Below are 26,553 nucleotides of genomic sequence, written 5' to 3'. Positions count from 1 at the left end.
ATGCAGGATTTAGCCAAGCCATGTTGGATTAATTGGTATCAAGTTCCAAATAAGCCATATGTCACTTAAGCTCCTTAGGGAATTTTCCTGTACCCTGGGAGATGGGGACCAACTTTTCTCATAATCGGACACTCTTAAGAAAGAGTTCAAAGGAGAAATCTAATATAACTCTGTGGATTTAAGTACTTTCATAAAATCAAAAGAGAGAAACTAAGTCTAGATATGCCTTTAACAAAGCATTCTCTGCAGAATATTCCATAATGCATGCATGCTATTTTCTATTTCTATATATATACTATCTATATATACACACACATACTCATTAAAGAATGATCTAGAAGACACAGAGGCTAACAACAAACTGACCTATCTCACGACTCTGAAATAGGCCAAGTCATTCCTTTCAGAATTCTATGGGTTTCATTTTGCAAAGATTTTTGTGGCCTTCATTCAGCTCACGAGAGGTCACTTCCCCCAGGAACAATTTCAGGTTTGCATAAATGAGCAAGTGTCCAGGAAATCTGGAAAAATAACTCTATTCGCTTTGATTTCAAAATTGCCCATGAAGTTCCTTATGTCTCTTCTTTCCTTTCCAGAGGTGGTTCCTAAAAGATGAGTCTTATGCTCCCAAAGTTTGGCTGGGACATTTCCTTCCAGCTAGTGCTTTAAGCAGGAGCTGCTGTGGCTACCTCCCTGAGGACAACACATTCTTTTTCTTTCTTGTTTTTTTTTTTTGCGAGGAAGATTAGCCCTGAGCTAACTGCTGCAAATCCTCCTCTTTTTGCTGAGGAAGACTGGCCCTGAGCTAACATCCGTACCCATTTTCCTCTACTTTATGCATGAGACACCTACCACAGCATGGCCTGCCAAGCGGTGCCATGTCCGCACCTGGGATCCGAACTGGCAAACCCTAGGCCGCCAAGAAGTGGAACGTGCGAACTTAACCGCTGTACCACCAGGCCGGCCCCCAGAAGGGACCATTTCTAATCCATCCCCACCATCCAAATTCTCTTCATATAGAATGTAGGGAAAAGGCTGCTCAGGACCCCTAGAGCTGTTAGCCAAAAGTGCTGGGCATGAGGTCTGCAGGTACTACCACACCGTACAAACAGGTTCCCTTGGAACAGAAAGCTTGTCTATGGAAAGAGAAAAATGAAATCATGCTTAGTTCCCTCCAAGGACAATTCTCTCCCATTTTCTAGCCTCATTCCACAAACAACGGCAGATCCCAGGCAGGCTTCTTTCCAGGGTATTGATTCCTACTACTGAAGACTTCACATAGGGCTTTTCAGTTCTGCTCTCTCTTTTTATTACTGCAGGGGAAAGTGCTAGATCCAGAGCATCCATGTGAAGACGAAACTTTTTCATCACCACAAAATAAAATTTCAAATCTCCTCCTCAGAAGAAGCAGATTACAGAGGGGTTTAAAAAAAAAAAAAAACCAAGTGGCCGGCCCCATGGCAGAGTGGTTAAGTTCACATGCTCCACTTCGGCAGCCCAGGGTTTTGCCGGTTTGGATCCTGGGCACAGATGTGGCACTGCTCATCAAGCCATGCTGAGGCAGTGTCCCACATGGCACAACTAGAAGGACCTACAACTAGAATACACAACTATGTACTGAGGGGCTTTGGGGAGAAGAAGAAGAAAAAAAAAAGATTTGCAACAGATGCTAGCTCAGGACCAATCTTTAAAAAATAAAATAAAATTTTTTTTAAAAAGCAAAAATTTACAAAGACGGTATTTTAATTTGAACTGCCAAACTCTAATTTCTTTCTCCAGAAAAAGATAAACATACAGGAGTAACCTTTCTTTATTACTGCTAATATCAAAATATAACCTTATTTACTAGATGTGAAAACAAGCTCTATATTTATGAGTATCTAAAAATACTGGCAGTAGACAGGCCTCAGATAACCAATTTCACAGCTTGGGTTCACATGCCATGTAAAAGTCTAGAACCTAAGTTACTGATTGTGAAGCATGCACAGAAAATGATGTCCTCTTGGCAATGAGGTGACCATCGATGAGCCAGCACTTCACTACACTATAAAACTGTGGCTACTCAGGTATAAGGCGGCTCGGCAGAAAGATTTGCAGAGCACCCATCCACTGAATTAATATTTCCTTCACACATTTATGTTTAAAGTTCTGTGGAAATCAGAGATTGCAATCTAGTGATTCAAAAGTCTTAAATTCATAGTAATCAGACTGTGGTGATAAAAGTTTCCAGTCAATATGGTGAGCCAAGGTGACAAAGAAGGACTGCCTGTTTCAAACACATGGAAAAACTGAATAAGATATAAGTAACAATGTTTTAAATACAAAGAGAAGGGCCGGCCCTGTGGCACAGCGGTTAAGTGCACACATTCCGCTTCTGGCAGCCTGGGGTTCGCCGGTTTGGATCCCAGGTATGGACAGGGCACTGCTTGGCACGCCATGCTGTGGTAGGCGTCCCACATATAAAGTAGAGGAAGATGGGCATGGATGTTAGCTCAGGGCCAGTCTTCCTCAGCAAAAAGAGGAGGATTGGCAGCAGTTAGCTCAGGGCTAATCTTCCTCAGAATAAAAAAAATACAAAGAGAAAGTCAAAATCATTAGAAAGAAATCCCTGAGCCAGAACTAAAGCTGGAACTCCAGGTCAGCGGAGAAAGTTGAAGCTTTGAAGACTTAGAAGGCTCTTAGAACAGGATACAGCCTTAATGTCTAGTGGCTAAGAGCTTATGATGACCCAAGGAGAAGAAACAGGGGTATAGACCATGAAACTGGCCAGCTAGAGCTGAGCTATTCGCTTCATGCCGGCAGTCACAAACGGCTGCCCTCTCCGTAAAACAAGGTGTAGACTATACTCACCCCTCCCATCCCCCAAGCTTTCCAAGGAAGCTTTTATTTGGGGATTGGATAAAAAAATAAAAATAAATTTTTAAAAACTTCACCAATACGAAATAAAAATTCCAAGAGTGATCCTACACAGAGGTATGGTATCCAAATACAAAACATCCACATGGCATCAGGTCTCCAGGCCAAGAAAATAAAACTGTCCAGAAGCAATGAAACCCATGGGGTAATGACTGAGACAAATGAGAAACTGCCTCGAGTTTCCATAGTCCTGGTCACATGGGACTCCCATGGCAAACAACTTGCACTGAAGAGGCCCTCACAGTCAAAGTTTAAGATAAACAAGGGAAAAAACCACCATAAGAGATAGCCAAGGCAAATGGCAAAATCTGCCTCCAAGAGCTAAAAATAGAACAGTCTGAAAGAGAATTTAAAAATATATTTAAACAACTGAAAAAGCAAAAATGGCATAGTATTAAAAGATAGCAGGTGAATCTGAAAGAAAAAAATCTATCAGAAATTCCAAAAGTGAAGAAAGTTGAAAAGAAAACTATGTACATACTAGACACACACACACACCCCCCAACACACACACACCCCAACTGTATTTCCATACACCAGCAAAGAACAATCTGAAAATGGAATTAAGGAAACAATCCCACATTTAATAGCATCAAAAAGAATAAAATACATAGGAATACATTTAACAAAAAAGTATAAGACTTGTACACTGAAAACTACAGAATACTGAAAGAAATTCATGGAAAAATGGAAAGATTTTTAATAAATAAATGGAGTTAAATAAGTAGAAAGATGTCCATATACATGGATTTGGAAAACTTAAATCTATTTGGCTTCTATCTAGAAATTGAAAAGCTTATGCTAAAAAGGGAAAAAACAGTCTTTCAACAAACAGTGCTGGGACAACTGGACAGGCACATGCAAGAGAATTAAGTTGGACCACTCCTTCAGACCATATACAAGTTAACTTACATGAATCAGACATCTAAATATAAGCGCTACCATAAAATTCTCAGGAAAAGAACAAGCATTAAGTCTTCAACATCTTGGGTGAGGCCATGGTTTCTTACATATGACACCAAAAGTAGAAGCAACAAAAGAAAAAACAGATAAACTGGACTTCTTCAAAATAAAAACTTTTGTGCTTCAAAGGACACTGTCAAGAAAGTAAAAATAGGGGCCAGCCCCGTGGCCGAGTGGTTAAGTTCGCGCACTCTGCTGCGGTGGCCCAGGGTTCGGATCCTGGGCGCGGACATGGCACCCCTCGTCAGGCCACGCTGACGCGGCGTCCCACATCCCACAACTAGAAGGACTTGCATCTAAGATATACAACTGTGTGTGTGGGTGGGGGGGGTTTGGGGTGATATAGCAGAAAAAAAAAAAAGTAAAAATAAAATCCACAGAATGGGAGAAAAATTTTATAAATCATGTAAGGGTCTAATAGTCAGAATATATAAAGAATTCGTATAATTCAATAAAAAAGACAATAACCCAATTTAAAAATGAACAAAGGATTTGAATAGATACTTCTCCAAAGATATACAAATGGCCAATAAGCATATGAAAAGATGATCAACATCAGTAACCATCAGGGAAATGCAAATCAATCCCACAATGAGACACCACTTCACATCCACTAGGATGGCTGTAACCAAAAAGACAGACAATAAAAAGATTGGCAAGGATGCAGAGAAATTGGAACCCTCATACATTACTAGTGGGATTGTAAGAATCCAGCTACTTTGTAAAACACTTTGGCAGCTCCTCAAAAAGCTACAGATAGACAGATATGACCCAAAATTCTACTCCCACATATATAGCCAAGAGAAATGAAAACATTTGTCCACTCAAAAACTTGTACAGGAATGTTCATAGCAACATTATTCAGAACAGTAAAAAGTGGAAACAACTCAAATGTACCTAAATTAATAAATGGATAAACCAAATGTGGTGTATTTATACAACAGAATATTATTCAGCAATAAAAAAGAATGAAGTACTGATACATACTACAACATGGATGAACCTTGAAAACCTTGTATGACAAAAGGTCAAGTATTACAGGACTCCATTTACAAGAAATGTCCAGAATAGGCAAATCCATAGAGACAGAAGGTAAATTTGAGGTTTCCTAGGGAGAGAACATGGAGTGAAAGCTAATGATCGTACAGGGTTTCTTTTCGAGGTGATGAAAATGTTCTGGAATTAGATAGTGGTGATGCTTATACAACTTTGTGAATATACTAAACACCATTGAATTTTACACTTTAAGAGGTGAATTTTATAGTATGTGAATTATATCTCATTCAGGGTAGGAAAAAACATCCTCAATGGGCAAGTTCAATAATAGATTAGAAACAGTCAAAGAGCGAATTCATGAATTGAAACATAGTTTGGGTGGAGATCGTAATGACTGAGCTAACAAGCAGGGTTTGTTCCAATAGGAGTTGGAGATTTGTTAATAAAACCATGTCTTGGAATTTTAGGGCCTCTTGCTCTTCTTTGTTACATTTATTCCTAAGTAATGCTCAAAGAATTACCCCTCTCTATCAAAGTGGCATTAAGTTTTCAGGTAAGTACTTATTTGTTCATTTATTCAATACATATTTATTGAGCACTTACAATGTGTTAGGCCCTGTACTTAATTACATTCATAATGGTTACTCAGAACTTTTCCTATCAGAAGCACTTACACAATTACACCAGGAAATGGGTGCTAACACACCTGTCTAAGCTAACTAGAGAAACCAAAACCCTATCATGTAAACGCACTTGTATTTTGGTCGCTCCAGTTATGTACTAAAGTGAATTGCCTTTATTTACTCGGCTATGCTGACTCCCCTTTAAATGCTCTTTGTCGTGGCCTATTTGCAGATATTTTAAGCAGTTAAAATCTAAGGTTAAACACTACTTTACCATCTACTAATTTTCTGAGTTCTACGTCTTGGATATACTTGCTATGCCTTTGGCTTGGTTCTCCCTGGAGCCAAGCCTCACTTGGAGTTCTTGCTCCAGAAAGCAAATATAGTAGAATTTTTAAACTAGAGCTTGCCTAAATATCATCCCGTTCAACTCTCAATTTACAGATATCAGAAGTAAGACTTGGTTGGTTCTCATGACTTGTCCAAGGCCCTCAGCCCAGGTTGGCAGGGCCAGAGCTGGAACCCAGGCCTCCTGTCTCCCGGTCCAGGGACACTCCCACAATCACAGGCTGCCCAATTTTCAACCCAGAGTTCTAGGCCCAAGGGCTCTGTCTCATACTTTAATTAAACTCCTCAAGCTATTGTCACATGAAAAACCTGGCAGCTTGCCTCTTTAAAGAATCAGACTTTTAGCTTAAAGACCAATACAAAGTACATACAATAAAAACACATTATCAACACAAGTCAGATGACTTTTTTCACATTTTCATCACACATATTTTACATGCCTGATTTTTGGCCACTGAACAGATAAAAAAAGTTGTTAATGGGGCTGGCCCCGTGGCCGAGTGGTTAAGTTCGTGCGCTCCGCTGCAGGCGGCCCAGTGTTTCGTTGGTTCGAATCCTGGGCGTGGACATGGCACTGCTCATCAAACCACGCTGAGGCAGCGTCCCACATGCCACAACTAGAAGGACCCACAACAAAGAATATACAACTACGTACCAGGGGGCTTTGGGGAGAAAAAGGAAAAAACAAAATCTTTAAAAAAAAAAAAGTTGTTAAGCCTCAATACTAGGAAAAAGTAAGGAAATACAAACTACAACAACGAAGGTAGCATATTTCCCCTATCATGCTGGAAAGTGGTTTTTTCTCTCCCTCCATCTCCACAGTAGCAGGAAATGGGATAGGCAGTCCTTACACAAGGATGATGGAATGGAAATGGATAAAACTTCTCCAGAGGGCAATTGGGACGTGCATAGCAATGTCTTTAAAATGTGCAAGCAACCCTTTAATTTAGCAATTTCACTTCTCGACATTTTTTAAGAAGAACAAAAAGAATTATAAGCAATGATTAATCTAGAAGGACAGCAAAAGACTGGAATTACCCTAAATGTTCAACAATGGGTGACTGTTAATTATGATAAATCCATGCAATGTAATAAAGTACAAGATCGTTAAAAATCACATACTAGAAGATGATTTAATAAATACAAGAAATGTCCACAATGAATTAAGTGACAAAAATCAGGTCATAAAATAAGATGTACAGTATGATCACAATAGTGCTTAATATAAAGGGACAGATGCATACAGGTACACAGATACAAAGACTATAAGGACATGAAAAACGTTAAGGATGGGTTTTTTTTCTTTGTGCTTTTTGGAATTTACACATTTTCTAAAATAAATGGATTTTTTTTTAATTGGACAGAAGAATCATCTAATCAACGTTATTTTTAAAATACTGTTGCCTTTAACCTTTCTCAAGTTCACATCCACCCTGCATTCAGGAAGTCTTATTAATAAAACTGTGAGGGGCTCCTCTGATGTGATCACCCACATCTGGACAATCCTGCAGGACTTCCTTCCACAGCAGGAAAACCAATTAAAACCAGAGCAGAAAGCCCCTCTCTTGGGATACCACGTCACATCCAGGCCGTTCTGGGCAGTGAGACCCACTTGGCTGTTAATGATCTTGAGCACTCATGCTCCTGGTTTTAACTAAAATTCCAAATGTTTCCTCAAACCGTGGCTGAATTCAAACTCCTGCCTAATTGGAAACCTCTGATTCTGCCTAAGCATGTCCACCAGTATTGTGTGATCTCTGGGCCACTGCTTTCCAAACTGAGAGTCGAGACCCATTAACAGATGGTGAAAATCAATTTAATGAATCCTGACTAGCTTATTTCTCTTTCTTTTCTTTTCTTTTCTTTTCTTTTTTTTTTGGTGAGGAAGACTGGCCCTGAGCTAACATCTGTGCCAATCTTCCTCTATTTTGTATGTGGGATGCTGCCACAGCATGGCTTGATGAGTGGTGTGTAGGTGCACGCCCTGGATCCGAACCTGCAAACCCCAGGCCACTGAAGTGGAGCATACATACTTAACCGCTATGCCACCTGGCCAGCCCCTGACTAGCACTTTTTTTAACCACGATAAAAGTTCCTCCTTTTATCAAGGTGAATCCACCTCTCTGCATTCAGTTGCTTTTACTGCCTCCTCTGCAACATCACATAAATAAGTCTGCCACAAGCCACAGCTGCTTTGAGTTACTCTGAAAGTAAATGCATTGGTCTAGAAAGATATTTATGACACTATGTAGAGCAAACACCATGTACAACATCACCCTATTTTTGTGAATAAACAAAATAAATAAACATATTAAGAGAATATTTAAAGTATAGAAAAGTATTCAACAAAATGTTAAAAGCGATTATCTCTTGGTGTGTAGGATTGTGAGAACTTATTTTCTCTTTACTTTTAAAATTTTCTATATTAAACATGTATTACTTGTATGACTTTTAAAGTATTATTACTATTACTGTATTTATTATTATTTCTCTTTCTACATGAAGTGTTCTCCTGGGGCCTTCACGTTATTGGTGGTGACCGGGTTTAGTTGGATAAGAGAAGAGATGGAGACAGATGGTAGCATCCTTTGATGCTAATCTTTTAGGCCTTTAAGACCCATATTACCAAGAGCCCTGGTGGGGAGAGGAGGCGAGTGAACATCACCTAGTGAGTGCTCACCAGATCAGTGGACAGCCTGGTGGGAGAAAAGAACACATGCGTGGGGGGCAGACAAACCAGGGCTCAAACTGCAACTCTGCTCCGACAAGTTACTCTGTTGTTTCAAGCCTCTGTTTTCTCCTCTGTGAAATGGGGATAATAAAGTTGAACCTTTCAAACTTTATCCAGTTTGAAGTGAAAAACCTCTGGTAAATTCAAGACACAGTCTGTGGCACGGAGTAGAACCACAAACAAAACCAAGGCCTCCATCAGCGAAAGCAGGGAAGTCAGGGAGGGAAGGCCAAAAGAAATAATCATATGTTTAAACTTTTTAAATGGCAATTTCTCAAGTGCAGAAAGGAAGGAAACAGCGCCCACCCCGGAGTGAGAAGGAAGGAAAGGCGGGAGGGGAACCAGGGGCGGGGGAGCCGAACACCGGCTGCCCTGGAGGCCCTGATTACGCCCCCGTGGCCTTGGTCTGCACAGGCTCCGCCAAGTGCTTCTGCAAACGCTTTACAGGGGCTTCCTGAGGACAGTTATCATCCAGTCCCATCCCTAAGCCAAGATGATCCCGCAAATATTTGAGCATCTACTATACATAAAGCTCTGTCCTCAGACAGAGGAGAGAAGGGAAACGAAAGAGAGTTTAGTGTGGAAGTTCAGACCAAGTATACACACATGCCAAAATATAGAGAGTGATTTGGGACACAAGCTTCAGGAGGGAGATGTCAGAGCTACAGGAGCACGTGCTTCCAGCTGGGACAGCAGGGAAGGGAAGCTTCCTGGGGCAGAGGGCAGGGTCTTAGCAGATTGTCAAAAGGTGGATCCACATTCCAGAGACGGAAGGGCAGGAACAAGGCACAAGGACCAAAGGCAAGGGGTGGATCTTCGCAGGAGCAGCCCACTTAGGCTAGCATGAGGTATCTACTGAGGAGTAATAATACTGCTAACGACGACAGTAACAATTATTTACCATGAGTAATGGGTATTAAAATAAGGAGGAATGAAAGAAAATACAGACAACTCAAAGGTCAGGGTGACCTTCTAGACTGGTGGGGAGGCACTAAGCATTCTCCACAGGGAAGTGACGTGACTGGAGCTATGCTTCCTCTGTTAGATTAACTTGGCCGCTATGCACAAGCCAGATCTGCAGGGAGACAGACTGCAGGCCAGAGGTCAGGAGACTACTGCATCAGTCCGGATCCTGATGGCTGGAGGTAGAGCAGTGGCTACAGTCATGCAAAGGAACGGAGGGGTGAAAACACGAATAAATAAGGATGCAATCTTACGAGCAACTCCTAGGATAATTTTAAAACTCCAGTCCTAACACAAGCACAAATATTTGTAGGAAAAGTCAAGAGAGGTCAGCTCTAGCTATTAACTTCTTATTTTGGTGCTCGATGGATGCCATTCCACATACCACCAAACAGCATCACGTCCTAAAAGCAGATAGCCTTGAAAGGCAAAAACAGTAATCCCAAAACAGAAAGAAAGGAAATCTAAAATGCCAATTTGCCATGTGAACCTCAAAAACAATTCAGAACAGTGCAGTATGTATTACCAACCCTTCACTAATCGTTCTGACCACACTTAATGACAAAATTATAAACTCCAGAGAATTCTTTTCCCCTGAAATAGTTCCCCTTCTCCAGGGAACAGCACGGCCCGTTCAGACCTGGGTCAGGCCGGAGGCTCCAAGTCATCTTAGATTTCTTGCCTCAGGTGACAGGAGACAGAGCAGTTGAGGTTAATACTTCCTACCACTAAAGAATGTGAGCTGGAGGTTTCAACAAACAAATCTATTTAATAATCAGGAGAAGGGAGGGACAAAGGGGAGCGGGGACAATGGAAAACAAACCACATAAAATAAATGATAGTTTTAATGAGTTGGACCAAGGGATCAACGATACTGAAAAAGAGAGATGGAGAGCACAAAAGGGTGAGAACCACATTCTAGTTCCAGGAAAGGACGGGTCAAAGAACGTGTTATGCAGACATGCTGCAGGTCAAGGGACCATCAAGTGTGACCACTGGAAAAGACAGCCACTCACCCTCCTTCCTACCAGAAAAAAAGCACAAGTGACAGGCTCAGCAGAGGCCTCTGGGGATGGCTAGCACGTTCCTGGCACCCAGGAAAGTGAAGACAAGAAGACAGTTTTCTCCTCGAGAGCCCTGGTAAGAAACAAGCCAAGTGAAAAAGACGCGCTTCCTTTCGACTATCTGACACCGCAGGACTTAGCAGCTCAGAGCCCTGTAGGAAGCTCTGGAGAGGACAGGTACGATGAATCATTCACCAAGAGGGTGAAAAACGAACAGGTCCACATTTGTGAATTTTCCAAGTAAATCTACTTCTTCCACTCCAACAACCCAAACTAAAATTTTAACCATTTTGACATAAGAATTTCCTCAAAATATATTAGATTCAACCATACAAAATTAGCATTTTTGCAAGTCAAAAATGGTTAAATATTAACCATTTCATATGGTTCAATCATAGTACACGCCCTCCAACTTTCTCCTACAGCAGAGATAAGCAATTTTTTTCTTAACAGGCCACATGGTAGATTCTCAAGGCTCTGAGGGCCAAGAGGTAAAATAGAGATTATGTGGGTATTTCTATAACCATTTAAAAATATGAAAAACCATTGTTAGCTCCTACAAAAGAGGCATGGGCTGGATTTGGCCCAGAGACCATAGTTTGCCAACCTCTGTTTTACGATAATACAAGGGGAAAATTCTTCTGAAGATGTTCACTACGAAAATTGCTGATTTTAGAATAATGTAGCAACGGCCTTGGAGGATACTAAAGTGTATGTGTAAAAGCTGTTGATCCCTCCCCTGTCGGCTTTAATGCTGGCAGTTGGTCTGAATCCCCACTGTTGTCAGCTCTCCTTTCCGCTGCTGCTTCCAACGATCTGGCTTATTTTAGAAGCAATTGTCTAGATGAGGGCTTGAGAGTGGTTTTAACTTTTCTATGAAGAACAAACTGGAACGTAGAAAGAAATGGGCCTTAAAAGTGAATATGAATAAACATCACTATGGAAAGTATATGGGAGCAAAGGCACTCTGGGGAATTACCCCAAACACACCCCTGATTTGAAGCCAAAATTCCAGAGGTCCAAAGGGAAGTAATGAAACAAATAAATATCTAAACAGCTGGCCTGAGGCTGAAAGACTAAAGGGAGCAAAAAATAAGTTTGAGACAAACTCTCCTTTACAGAAATGAGAGAGATCATTAAACGGGCAACAATCATTTTTCTCCTAAATTGATCAGGGGTAGAGACATGGGAAAAGGCTGCAATGATAGCCATTCCCAAAAGACCATGATTGGAAAAAGAATCAGGGACTCTCTCCCTAACACATTTTCAGTAATGACATACCCAAAGGACCTTTCCTTCTGGGTCCGTGAATTTTTTTATTCAAAGAATTAAGACAATCAGTGAGAAACGTTTCTAATTTATGGCATTGCTATTGCTTCAAATGTTATATATTCTGATGAAAAAGGAAAGCTTAAAAAACCTACAAATGAATGGATGCATAAAATAGAAAAGGGAGATGGCTGAACATACTTCCGGTCTTATAGGGCCAATGGATTATAAAAATCCTAATTTAGATAACATTTCTCATCATTCAATATTAAAAACTTGCCCTAGGGCGATCCATTCTCCTGCATTTCTAAACACTCTCATTTAAATCTTATAAACTCTCACCAGTTGGGTACCCTGCAATATTCTACAATGAGAATCAAAGGAAAAAATGGGAGAGACCAATTCCATACGTACATGAGCTGCCTGGATGACACTGAACCTCTGGGTACCATCTGCCCATAGTGACCAGCCAGCACATTAGCAGGGGCCTCGCAGTCTCCAAGAACTCAGGAAAGACTGAGATGGTTAGCTGCGTGGGTTGGGGGAGACCAAAGAAAAAGCAGAAACAAAACAGAGATTTAGGATAATGACTGCATTTTTTTCATTAAAATGCTAATGATGACTACAAATTTCCAGATAACTACATTTATGAATTATTCATAGTCCCATCCAAGATGAGATCTCCCTGACACTGCGAGCAGGCACAGAGCTCGCTGACGATTAGCATGTGGCCCCTGTAATAAGTGTGACAAGAGCACAGGTCACTGCAAGTCTATCCATCAGGGCTGGCCTCACTGGCCCTCTTTAGAAGTCTGGACAATCCCACCCATTCTTCGCGGATGCTTTTTCATCTCCCTCTTCCTTAACATCAAGGAATAGCGTCAGCCTGGATTTTTGTTGTGACATCTGAACTAATATCCTGTAAAAACTCTAAAAGCTTGAAAAAAAAAAGAAATTTTCTGTGGGTAGATAAGATGACAAATCAATTTTTTTTAAAAAACTTTTCACTGAGGTACAACATAAATATAGAAAAGTACACATACCACAAGTAGACAGTTCAATAAATTTTCCTAAACTGAACACATCAGATCAAAACCCAGAACATTATCTGCACCTCAGAAGCCCCCCTTCACATCTCTTCCTAAAGGGAACTACTGTGCACAGGTCACTTTTGCCCAGTTTCGTAGACATCAAACTGATTTGTCGTTATTAAATTTTTCATTTAAAAAACACACATTGAACACCTCCTATATGCTAAGCACTGTGCTAGGCACTAGAACTGCAAAGATGAATAAGACACTGTTTCCGCCTTTAAGGAGAGTGAAGTCTAGTGGGGCCGGAGACACACACACAACAGACCCCAAGGGCAGTGAAATGAGTGTAAATACTGAGATTTGTGTCCAGCAGGGGCACCCAGCCCAGAAATGGAGAGGTCAGGGAAGGCAGCCAAGTAAAAGGGATGCCTGGCATGTCCTCAGGCTGGATAGGAGTTAGCCAAGTTGGGAATGGGGGAAAAGACAATGGAAAAGGCAGAGGTAAAAAACTGTATGTTGTAATTCATCTAGGGTGAGGCCAGGAAAGAAGCCTGGAGCCGGATCGTAACCGTGTGCACATATTCAAGAACTCTGACTTGTCCTGGGTCAGAGCTGGGTTTGAGATGCATTACTCTCTCTGGATAGATTCAAACAGGGCAGAGTGGAGGCAGGGAGATCAGTTAGGCCAGTCTGTGTTAGGTAGGAGAGGAAGGGTGGGGATTAGGGCAGTGGAAGTAGGTGGGGAAGGGGAAAGGAGAGAAGAATTAGTACTTGGGAAACATCCAGACACTAAGAGAACAACTTGGTGATTAACAACATGTGGGTGGACGGGAGTGACAACTGATGTGGAGAATACAGGAGAATGAATAAGTTTAAAAGGAAGACAAGGGGTTTACTTTGAGGCACTGGAAAGTGAGGTACAGAAGATTTGGGTAGGGATACCCAGATAGGCTTGAGTGTGAAGCTTGGGGAAGAAACCTGAGCAAAGCATAAAGACCTACAAGTGATTATGACATAGCGAGCTGCAGAAACTAGGTTAGTGGGTGACATCACTGAAGGAACACGGGCAGAGAGAGAAGACTAGAGGATTAGTACTAAAAGCAGAACCCCAGAGAACATGAACAACGATAGAATCGGCAGAGGAAAAAGATCTTTTGAAAAAGACCAAGGAAGAAAGGCAGAGAGGTACCATGGGATACAATGAGATGAATAAGGATAAGAAATGAAAAATATACCTTTAGATTTGACACTCAAGCAGTCACTGGCCACCCCGATGGAGGGTGGTTTCAGTGAAGTGGGGGAGGCAGAGATAACAGAGGAAGTGGAAGAGAAGAGGAAGGAGAATGGACAGTTGAAGGAATCAGCAATAAAGTGAAGGAATCCGCAGAGAAAGCTTGAGAGTACGAGAAGGAAGAGGTAGGGATGGGATAAGATTCCAAAGGAGTGGGGGAAAAGGGTCAGGAGTACAGATGAAGGGGCTGACCTTGAAAAGGAAGGGGAATCTACAACCCTCTGGTTTTAGAATAATATTAGAATTACAGGAATAAAGACAAATCTGGTTATAGTAAGTCTGCACCTAATAGCCTTGGGATCTTGGAGGCAAAATGACATCAATATTGTAGATAAAACAGTTGGCAAGGCTCTTTGCCGAGAACGAGGTAACGTGTAAACGGTTTGAGGATATAGACCTTGAAAATCTTGGCTTATGGCATGCAGCTCTCCAAAACTGACGTAGCCCAAGCCTGTTTTAAGGTAAATAAACATATATGCCAGTACGTATCAAGGTGGAAAGGGGCATCTGTGAGGGAAGCACACCTATAGTAGAACTTAATAATATCAAAAAATACTATATAAGCAAAAGATTCAGAACGTTCTTCTTCAAATGATCTTAGGTTTTGGATGCCAACCTTTCCAAAGGCTTACATACAGTTTCATCAAGTGAACCCACTACGCACCATCTTACAAGCCTTCTTAAGATGCTTCAATTCAAAGATCCCTCCTAGCACGACTAACTTAATGAAAATTGAGTCACACATTTGAAAGTAAAGGCAAGAAGAAGGGGAGAGCGGAGTTGACAGGGGCACCTGCTCCTGAGATTTCTTAGTGTAATGCCTTTTAAGACAGCAGCGATGTCACCTCACTTCAACCTCCTGCCCACTCTTCCACCTCAGGTTTTGGCAAATTTGGAAGTGGGTGGAGTGACCTTGTTCTTGGAAAAGCACTCCAATAATGCCAAAAGTAGCAAAGTTTATTAGAAAAAATTTAATGCAATGGAAAATACCTTGAAAAAGTAGATTTTATGTTCTCCAGGCAGCCTATGTGATTTCGAAAACTCTGAGGCTGCTCCACAGTTTACCTATTCTGTTAATGTGAACATCTCGAGGCCATCTTTGGAAGATGACAGAATTTTAGAATTCTAAATAAACATGTTATCATCATTGAAGTCAGCCAGGATTGAGATGGTTCCAAAGTCATCTGACACCTACTAAATGGGCCATTCATCTTTGTATCCCCAGGGTATAGGACATACAGCAAGCAGTCAATAAATATGGAATAAATCAATAAACAGAAACATACGTAAAGAGTTCTCACAACTAAGAGGTAAGGAGGCCAATTAAACAGTGAGAACAGAAATAGTCTTTCTATTCCTTCCTTTCCCACCCTAATTGACTCAAAGCCAAGCTGCAATGCACATTCAACTTCATTTACTTTCCTCTTCCCAGAAGAAAATCTTTATGAACTCATAAATAAATATTGCGTGTTAAGTAAGAGGATTCAGAACTAATGAAAGTATGAAAATCAGGATGTCTCTTAAATGGGAAAATAGGTAGGTGCGAACATTTTGAGCATACAAAGAAATAGAAATTGCCCACTTTACAGCTGTCTGCCTTCTTTGTTATCCTTCTGTGTGAAGGACAGGACATCATTACTCTAACAGCATGGCGCCTCTCCTCCCAGATGCTCATTCACACAGCAACCTGCTCAGGTTCACCCCATTGGTGCAGTAGATAGTAATGAGATAATCAAGTCTCACTTCCTTGAAAGTCTGAAAATTCACTCAGTTATAGGTTTATGTTTTTGTCCTAATATACATTTATATTACTCATCATTTCACTTCTTTTATAACACATAAGTTCTGAGGTATCACTGATCATATTGAACACATTTTACACGTTACACAGCAGCACACTGGTATTGTCTGGAAACGACTTTAATGATAAAGTTTCCAAAAGCGAGGAATAGTGGGTGGTGGTGGTTGTTTGTAGTAGTAGTAGCAGTATGTACTATGTGACATTTTTCTGAACTGTTAAAAAATAACTCAGTCCTGAATACATCAAATCTATTTCTGCCCATCTGATTAGCAATATCTCAAGAAGGAAACAAATCTTTGAGAATGCCATCCTTCTTTCCAGTCTCGATTAAGAATGCTCAGAGACCAAGATGAACAATACACTATTCACTTGAATGCAAGCCATCAAGGGGAGGAAAGGAATATTTATGCCAGTCCACAAAGCATTTAGTGTGCAACTTTTTAATTACCATATTTATGGTACTACCATAATATATTCACTAACATAAATGTTCTACAAGGACATTAAGCCTCAACAAATACATTAACGCTTCCCTCCTCTCCTACAAATTCTTATCATGCTGATGTAGGGCCAAAATGCCAAGAATTCTCTCCAAAACAAACATTTCATGTCAACAACTACTTGTTCTACTATATCCCTTTCCAACTATTTTATGATATCACAATATCTCTACTTAAGTATTTGCTGCTATTGACCTAAAATACAAATGTGTAAACAAAACGTTAAAAAGAAAAAAAGGCTTTGTTTAATGCAACATTTTTTTGGATATGAAAGCTGGTGAAAGCTACTAAAAAAGTGGGTTATGCTCTTCAAAAATAATATATTCTATAACTCATTAAATTATAATTCTCTGCATCACTCTGCAGTTAAATACTGTATAATTTTTGCTTTTTAGAAAACTTAAGGAGTAAGATATTGAGAATGATCAAGATTTTCCTAATAGTTGAAGGACTACCCATCTAAGTAGTAAAATGGGTTTAATTTCAACCATACTGGATTAATTTTTTTTTTCTAAAAAGTAGCCTTCCAATCCAGAATATGATTAATCTTTGTTTCATGACACAGGATCATCAATATGACTATCAATTACCTTGCTCTGTTGGAACATGAAAACACTTACTCTGAGAAAAAGGAGCTGGCCCAGTAGATGCTAGGCTGAAGCTGAGTTTATACCACCATGACAAGAGCTAGGTGCGGAGTTCCTACCAAAGAAACAGAACACTGAGAATCAAAAGGAAAAGATTGCTGAAGTTCAAACACCAAGGGAAGCACAGACACACATGGACTTTGGAGAGCCAAAGGTGAAATCCGGAGTTACAGATCCAAGTATAGAGCCAAGAAGAATCAAGATCTGAGTAGAAGATAAATCGATGGAATAGAGGGAGAGTACAAGATTGGCTTTATGTGTGTGCTGCTGGTAACCGGACTAAACCCACCTATAAAAGCCAGCGGCAAGACAACCTTCCAAGGCACAGAGTGCTCTTTGCTCCTCCACAAAAAGGCCACTGATCGCTACGCTTTGGGAAATATTTTGTCTGTCTTTCATAGTTTGGTTATCTCCTCTCCCTTACCCTCAAGAGTTGAGTCTCGCTGTCAGAGCACCAACCTTTCCCTTCTTCAAGTCAGCTATGATTTTGGAAACCAAATAAAATTAAAAAGTGCAAGAGAACTGAACTTAAAATACCAAGCTCCCGATAAGGTCTGAAGGGCCCAGTACACGGACTCTGAATCCATACTTAAGCAAGTGAGAAGTCTTTTTTGTTTATTCCTTGGTTCTTAGAGAAGTCACATAGTATTCCTTAAGTAGGATTCATTTGAAGTCATTCAGTTCAAATACAACCAAGCCTAAATCATGCCCTGGGGGTGTCAGCTGTAAAGGACCACTGTTACTTCACAAGGACTTCTTTTAGAGAAATCCAACAGGCTAAATATCCAGAAACACAGAATCAATTGCTCTGATGTGAAGTATCTGTGGAAATGTGGGAATAAACGCAAAAACGTGGAGAAGGCAGGGCTCTGCCACTGGCTAAGTAAGTGGCTGTGGGCAAGTCAATTAGCCTTCTATGCCTGACCCGTAAAATGAGTTAAGGATACTCACCTTGCAAAGGTATGAATGAGAACAAAATGAAAGGCTCAGACGACATCAACAAATGTCAATTAAACCTGAATTAACTGGAAGCATGGTACATAACCTCCTATGACACAGAGATCTTTATTCAGAGCTGAGAAAGTCGTCCGCCCTAACGGTTTCCATCCAACCCTCATCACCTCATATAAGATTCTTTTCCCAAATTATTTTCAACAGAACTTTCCCTTTGGTTAATAAATCAAATGTTTTTAATTTAACTGCTTAAATAGGAAACACAAGCGGTACTACTGCATTTTCAGATAAAGAAACTAGCAGGTAAAACGCCCCCTTTATGATATTTCCACTTTGTTCCTTCCGTAACTTTTTCCTATCCAAGTTCTTCCTTTTCTCTTTTTCCTATTTTTCTTTATTGAATCTTTGTGGGTTCTTTTTCTCACTTTAAGTGAAACTCTTGTAAAAATAGTAAACATCTTTGTTACTTAACAGTTTACAAGGCACTTTCATGTACTTGACCTTATTCCCCTTAAATTACTTCTACTTTCTCCTCTTTATTTTCCCTTGCTCCACTTTCCAAAACACAGGTAGAACTTTCCAAAATCAGCAAAGAAGCAATTTTTCTTCTTCCAACTGCCAACACATTAACACACAACACTTTGCAGAGTTGTCTAAAGCAAATTAGACTATACATGGTATACCTAAATCCTAACACATCTAAATCTTACAAATAATTTTTTCTCCCCTCGTGATGATCTGTTGAAGTGAAAATACAGTGAGAAATGTGGAAATGTACCAACACGTTAAAATAACACAGGTGAATCCCTTTAAGGAGCACCAAAAATAACAAAAGAAGAGGTGAAAAGATTTGCAGAAAGAAAAAGTTACTGTTATTTTAGCTTTCAGTAAAATTTCCATTATCTTTATTACCAGAGCTATTTTTCTCCTAGCTCTGCATTAAATAAGCTGATCATTAAATCTGTGAAAACCACAAGGGATGCGCCCACCTCATTAAAAAAGATTACCTTTTGAGTTACGATAATGAGAAAGAGCATCTATTTTTGGTTTTAAGGACAGAAGTATTTCCTGCTTGTTGCTCAGAGGCAGCGACACTTCTAGTAAGCTTTAGCACAAAACAGATCCCAGCGCTCTTCACCTATCACGATGAAAACAGGAACCCTCAAATAGAAACGTTTCCTCTCAGAACCTCTCCATACTCTCAATTTTGATTTATCAACAAAAAACATGAGGCCTCTGAAAGCAGAAAAATCTTAATTCTACCATGTGAAGGTAAACATCGTTTTTTTAAAAAAAGATTGTGTAAAATCTAGATTGGGAATCTGATCAGATTCCCCCACATTCGTTCAAACCCTGCAGGACACAAAACTTCGAAAATCTGAAGTGACTTCCCCTTTGCTTTATAATGGTTGAATACGGCCCACTGCAAATGTACAGTAATCTTTGATATACCTTAGGAATATATTACACATTATTTAGAAAACCAGTTGTTACTGTTAAAATTGGAGTACTAATAAAATTTAAGGAAAAGTTGAAAGAGAGATCATTTTTGGTCCTGATTCAGCTGTGGTATTTACATGTTCAATAATGTAAGTTTTTGGCACATTAGAAAACCTTCTACATTTTGCAAGAGATACTCCGAGTGATTTTATCCTAGGAATGGAGAAGAATGTCATGGCCCGACATTCTTCTACAGAATCTATAGAGATGCCTCATGGAAACTCAGTATCCCGCAGAATACAACTGGGACCACTGGATAGAACGGTTCTTAGAAAAGAATGTTTTTCCAGCTTGGACACAACTCAAGTCAAACTACCAGGAAATCTAAGAAATACTGACCCAACTGGAATCACAGCCGTGGAAAACCCCAGGGATGGAAGTCATTTCTTTGTAATGTTGGAAATCGTATGTTATTCTTGTGACTGGGTTTGATGTCAGACTTGGAATTTATACCTTAGAGATAATGGACCCTTTTTCCTATTATGTACTCAAATCAAGAAAGGGTAACACCTAGTTCATCTTGACAGTGAGAGTAACAATTTCTGAATGAAACTGAGAAGTACAGTAAATGGAATCCATCCTAGAATACCAAATTAATTCTTCTTTAATGGACCAGACAACCATGTATCTAAACTGAAAAACCAAATCTCAAAAGTTAATTGAGATTTTCAGTTGTGTGTGGTAGATTAAAATCTTGTGCTTAACTCCATTCCCTCCAAAACTCCACTAAGTAACAGTAAGCAAGAGGCAGAAAGAAACTCACAAGAAGAAAGCGAGTGCAAGAAGAAAAACTTCATGGAAAAAATTTTGGAAAATGGAAAGTAGATGGGCCAATGATGAGTGAATTTTCAAAGCAGGGACAGACAAAACTTAAAATGCCTGCAGACAGAACTATCAGGAAGAAGGAAGCCAATATGGGGCACAGCACCTGAGGAAAGTGCAAGTTCAGCCACAGATACATCTAAAGCAGGAGCTGGATGGAAAGGGCAGTGTGGAGGTGGCATTGAAAACTGGAGGACTGCTTGCAAGATGTTGCAAGTAAACCTCCAGATCCTTCCTCATCCACAAAGCTCGTCAACAGTCTCTCTTTCCACTTCAGGTTTGCTCTTCGCAAAGGTTAAACCTTAGAATGGCTGGACTCCGGGACGCTAGGCATAGTGACCAGGAGGAGGCACCATACGGAAAGAAAGGATGGAATGAAAGTGCACACTCTGAATGGAGAGACCCACAGCCCCTTCCCTTGCTGGGCTCCTAGAGCTCTGGCCAAGTAGGATATTGGAGGACTTTTCTGGAGAAACTATCCAGTCTAAGAAAAGAAATCTACAATTACCAAAACCAGGGAGAAAGGGGACTTCTAAAGAGAGGAAGTCAGCCTACGGTAAGACCACCAGTTGCCAAGAGACAGAGCTTGTCAACTTGCTCATGCACAGACAGCTTCAAACCAGTGTCCAGTGCCTCCACATAAATAAAAATGGACAGCAAACGATCACCAGACACGCGATGAAGAGTCTAACACGACAGACGGGAACTTCAGGAGGAAACAGAGTCAATGCTGGGAGCAGGACAGAACTTCATATATATATTATTAATAACTCCAAGGAGGTAAAGGATATTGCATCCATAAAGCAAGAAAGAATAGGATGCTGTAAAACAGAAATACTGTAAGAACAAGAAAGAGCTCCTAGAAATTAATATGATGATCATAGAAATAAAAAACCCATAAAGATTAGAAGATAATAGAGGCAAATGTTCCCCAAGAGTAAAACAAAAAGATACAAGGACAGAAATCAGGAATTTTTTTTAACGATAAGTAAGCTGGAGGAAAAATACAAAAGTTCCAGCACCTGACAAATAAGAGTTCCAGAAAAGAGAGAATACAGAAAACAGTGGGAAGAAAATTATCCTACATCACCCCCTGCAAAAATCTTCACAATGAATGAAAAAAGTTACACACCAAGACACATTACGACGAAATCTCAGAACATTTATAGGATTTTTAAAAAGGCTCTAAAAGCTCCCCCCGCTCCAAAAAAAAGTCACATATAAAGTAACCAGAATCAGAAAAGCATCCAACAATTCAATAAACAAAACTGGAAGCAGAAGCAAATGGAACAAGGCCTCCAAAACTCTCAGAGGAAATAATTTCCAACTTTAAATTCTATATTAATCATTATGTGAGGAGCAACTAAATGGTATTTTCACACATGCCAGATCTCAAAAAAATTACATCATACACACTCTTTCTCAAGAAGCAACTGGGAAATGTGCCTCCCAAAAAGAGAGATGAAACCAGGAGAGATGCCATCCAGTAAACAGATCAATCAAGAATTCCCAACATGATACAAAGGAAAATTCCAGGTCAACAACTATGCATAAGGCCCCAAGAGTACACAGTCCAGAACGGAGCAGGCAAGCAGAAGACTCCAGGAAAAACGTCACACGTATAAAAGAACTGAGAGACAAGCCGTTCTGTTTGATCTTATTTGAGAATTTGGGAATGAAGAATTAAAATAAAATAGAATATGAAGCCAAAAAAACCCCTATTTTTTAATATGCTGCACAAAAAAGAAAATAAAATCACAGTACACTGCACAGCTCAGCTGAGAAAAATATTTGCAGTGAAAACAAATTGAGATATAACTATCTTGGAGAGTGAAGGGAAGTATTTAAGAGAGGGAGAATAAAAGAGAGCTAACCCCTTATCTTCCTTAATAGGAATTCAATGTTTAATGCCTAAAATTCTTTTAAAAATTAAGAAATATCAATACAAACATGTTAATTAGCTATATGGAAGTAAGCATCAGATGAGCTAACTGAATTCAAAGTAGTTGCCTCTGAGAAGTAGAAAATGACAATGTAAATAAGCAGGCAGGAATTTGTAAGCTATATATGTGTATTATTGCAAATAAAAGATAAATTTTTAAAAAGGCAGGAACTGATCAACAAAATATAAAAAACGTCCAACCATATAAGACAAACTGATATTGTGAAATTTCACCTTATACTATAAGTAAGGAAGTAGATAAGTCTTAATCTGCCCTCCCCAATCAAATTCTTAAAATTCAATTTAATGCATTTTATTTTAAGGTAATAAAGAACACACTGTGAGACATCAAATATGCCTAAATTGTCAAGTCACACCTCTAGCTTTAGTTAACATATGGTGAAAGGTTCCCTGGACACCAGGGCAAAAGGAAGTATCAGTCATCTTTGTTATCACAGAGGTCATTACCTGTAGCTTCAGATGGATAAACATGTTGACTACTTCCCTTCCACAAGAGCCCACTCTGACTGCTTATCGTGAAATTTGCCCTTATAAAGAGGAGAAGGATGGAGAATACCCAGCACCTGAACTTCCTTCCTCTATTTGGGGAATTCCTCATCATGTGAGTATTGATGAGAGCCATGCTTATCAATATAGATGCAAAAATGGCTGGACACTCACCTTCCCAGGCTCCCTTGCAGCTAAGGCATGGGGACATGACTTAGCCTTGGCCAACCCTGAATCTAGAGCTGAACAAAGAAGCAGGTGCAGGTGGAGATTATCATGGGTGAAGGCAACAATATCCAGTGCCCAGAGGCAGCAAAGGCTGAATTGAAGAGTTGATAGCAGTGTCTGGTCCCAGTGGCATGGGCAGTGGGAACAACATGGTCCAATGTTCAGTGACAAAGTCCATCCTGCATAGAACTAATCATATCAAATGACCTTGGCTATGAATCTGGCTGCATAGTCTCTATTTGCTCCTGCCCTTTTTCTGACTTCCAGGAATTCCAGAAACTACCCAATAGCTTCTCAATAAATTATTTCTCTGCTTAAAAGATGTAGCCAGTCTCCATTGCTTCTATCTCAGAACACTGCCTGATACACTAGCCAGGATACACACGTAAAGATAGGGTGGCTGTCTGCTGAAGTTAACAATGAAATGTTTATGTTCCACTAGATACCAAAGCAGAACCAAGGACATTTTTCCACAGGGAAACATGGGGGAAGGCTAGGTTTGAAGGCACAAATAAAACTATGCAGCTGGAATGCTATGAGTTAAAGAAGTTTCAGTAGGCTCATCTACCCTTCCTAGAAAACAGATTCCAACTGCAAAACCACTAAGTGACTTTACAATAAGCCATGGGAACATAATCAGTTTGTGAATTGGGAGTTGACACTATTTACATCTGGCAAAAGACTCACACTCATGATTCTTCTTGCTGTGAGTGGGCAGAAGAACAGTGGGTGAGAAAGAACAATTTTCTTTGTCTTTCTACTTCAAACTGAGCTTTCTGAGAGATGAAGCTGTTTGAAAACTAGTGGTCAAGAACTGAACATGAATATGAAAATGCAAACCAAGGCATCCAAAGATTTATATTCAACTGTAGAAACATCAATATTGCTGAAAAGCTGCATCCATCAGATCAGCATACTGTAGCATATCTAGTTCCAAGTCTGAGAGAGCTCAACCCTAGGCAATTTATCTGCATATGTCTCATGCTAACCACATAGATTTTGCAGACGAAGCCAGAAGTTAAGACAGATAGCTTAGAACAAACTGTTGATGTGACCAAAAGGGCTTCATAAAATAATCAAATGCAGTAACAACATTAATAGAAACGTGGATGCAAAGCCTCTCTCTGTGGTGCCCATTGTTTCTGGAAACTGAGCAAGTCTTTCATGACCAAGTACAGCTACAGTTAAATTCATGACAAAGTACAACCATGGTTTTTGTTAGTTGTACAGAACAAGATTATACACACCCTGTAAAGAAGGCTTAAAAGCAAATGCAAAGCCTGATATAAGCATATAATTTCCCTGCCTGTGGTGTTATTTCAAAAAGACTTGCCAAGAGATCAACCCCTCAGTCACAGAAGTCAGGCTACGAATCACCTTGGGAAAAAGTTAATTTTATTTCAGTTGGTGATGTAAATGCTACTTCAAATTCTATCAACTGCCAAACCGTCTTTACCATATATGTTCTTCTTCTGTGCAGTCAGTTCCCATGAAATATCTAACGACCGCTCAAACAAGAGTTCCATTCCACAGTTGTCCAAGTGAATTATACTATGCTCACTCACTGTTTTGAAAGCTGAGATAAATTTATCTCAGCCAACCCCAGATAGCCCCCTCCTCATTTCATCTGGGGGTCACAATGGACAGTGGAATCTGCACAGCAATATGTGTGTGTATCAAAGTAAATATGCAATCTAATCACCACTGCTCTGAAAAGAACAAGGCACAATTCCGCTACTTAGGTTTCTGAAATGAAAAGAGAAAAGTGCGGGAGTGGGGGGGAGGGAATCCCAAGAACTCAATCTCAAAAGCTGTTTCCAAGACTACCTTTTTGAGAAATTTAAAAATAAGGGTCAGTTTCTTATGCATAAGTTTGAAGGAGGGCAAATTCATAGCTAGCTCATGAACTTCAAAATGGTAGAACTCTAAAGAGCTATTTCCAAAACAGGCTCATTGTATCCAAAGCCTGAATTAATACTTAGTTGTATAGAAATATTTGGTTTTTTCCCCTCTACAATGGCTTAAGAGATCACCCAGAAATTTACACAGAGGGATTTTATTTTGTCCTGTATAGATTCTGCTTCCGACCATCAAAAGCAGCAGATTTTTCAACTTTTACTATAAAAAATCTCTTTTGGATTATATAATCTCTCAAACATTTTCTTCATCTGTTTTTTTTTTCACAATTATGATAAGATGTAATTAAAATGGCATTGATTTCACCAATATCCCAGAATGTAAACTGATAGTCAATGAAGTTCTAAGGAAAGTACAAAATGGTGAAATATTGTCACTCATTTGAAAATGAAGTAACTGAAAGCAAGTCAAATGAACCACCAATCCTTCAACACTTACTACAAACATAGCAGTCTACAGTAGATGTGGAACAGGAATGAGGCATGCGACACAGTGACTGTCAACAAGGATCTTAGCATATCGGAGAAACATAACACATGGAACTCTGGACAAACACATGATCACAGGCCTCCTAGAAGGGTTTAGACTTGAAGGAAAAGAGGTTGGACAGGTCCAACACGGCCATTTTCTGTCAGATTAGTAAGCCTACTATACACATCATTTTTTTTTATTTTATGTGACATAAATATGTCCACACCTCTCATATCATTAAGGATACCAATAAACAATGCTGTAAAAGGCAATTTCATGCATCTAAGAAACTTTACCGTATCTTTCCAACGTTAGTCATCATACTGTAATATTTATTTTCAACCAGACTTAAGTCTCCCAATAGAATATGAGATATTAGAAGTCAGAGGGGCGTCCTAATGCACTTTTAGTACTTAGCTCTTGGCACCTATTGAAGATATAATAATCCAACATATTGTTGATGATGAATACATAAATGAATGAATGGTGCTACAACAGTAGCTATTTATTTGGTGATTTACCTGAATACAAAGATTGATTCTTAACAACAAAACAAAGTACAGGAAGTTTCTACAAAGTTACATTTCATTAAGAAAATGGCCAAAATTAATAATAAAAAATATGCAAAAAAGATGTTCAGTGAAGCACAGGAAAATGGCAACATTCTGAATTTTCAACAAGTGGGCAATGTGCTGTTTAATTATAGTCAAGCACAGGATAGATTATGGAGCTAGTAAAAATGACATATATGAAGGCATACGGCAGAGGAAAATTATCTATAATAGTAAAAAAAATAAACAATAAGATGTGTAACCATAACTACCACCAAATAAAAATATGTACATACGTGAAAAAAGATTAGAATGGAATACATACAAAAAAACACTGGTTTAAATATACAGAGTTGGAGCTTATAGGTGAGTCTTTTCCACTCTAAATTTTTTGTAAAATTTGATGTTTATATTGTCATTTATAGATCCTATTTGTAAAAGTATTATTTTTAATATTACATGCTTAACAGTAATTGTTACAATTATTAATAGTAACTTATTTCGATAAATCCAAG

The 26,553-nt window shown here is 39.5% G+C and overlaps 1 protein-coding gene across 7 annotated transcripts in view; it reads right to left on the bottom strand.

The window, feature by feature from the left end:
* The window catches only part of LOC124237137 (amyloid beta precursor protein binding family B member 2), a 368,014-nt gene that overhangs the window by 225,446 nt on the left and 116,015 nt on the right, over positions 1 to 26,553 (bottom strand). For 5 of the 7 annotated variants that reach the window (XM_046656484.1, XM_046656486.1, XM_046656479.1 and 2 more), the window contains one exon: positions 12,288 to 12,402. The exons of the other annotated variants lie outside the window; for them this stretch is intronic. The gene's annotated coding sequence lies outside the window, so the exon portion shown is untranslated. The remainder of the gene's footprint in view (positions 1 to 12,287; positions 12,403 to 26,553) is intronic. 7 annotated transcript variants of the gene reach the window in all.

The sequence above is a fragment of the Equus quagga genome, chromosome 3 (genome assembly GCF_021613505.1).
Source record: "Equus quagga isolate Etosha38 chromosome 3, UCLA_HA_Equagga_1.0, whole genome shotgun sequence".
Classification (NCBI taxonomy): domain Eukaryota; kingdom Metazoa; phylum Chordata; class Mammalia; order Perissodactyla; family Equidae; genus Equus; species Equus quagga.
This window is presented reverse-complemented; position numbering and strand designations above follow the sequence as displayed.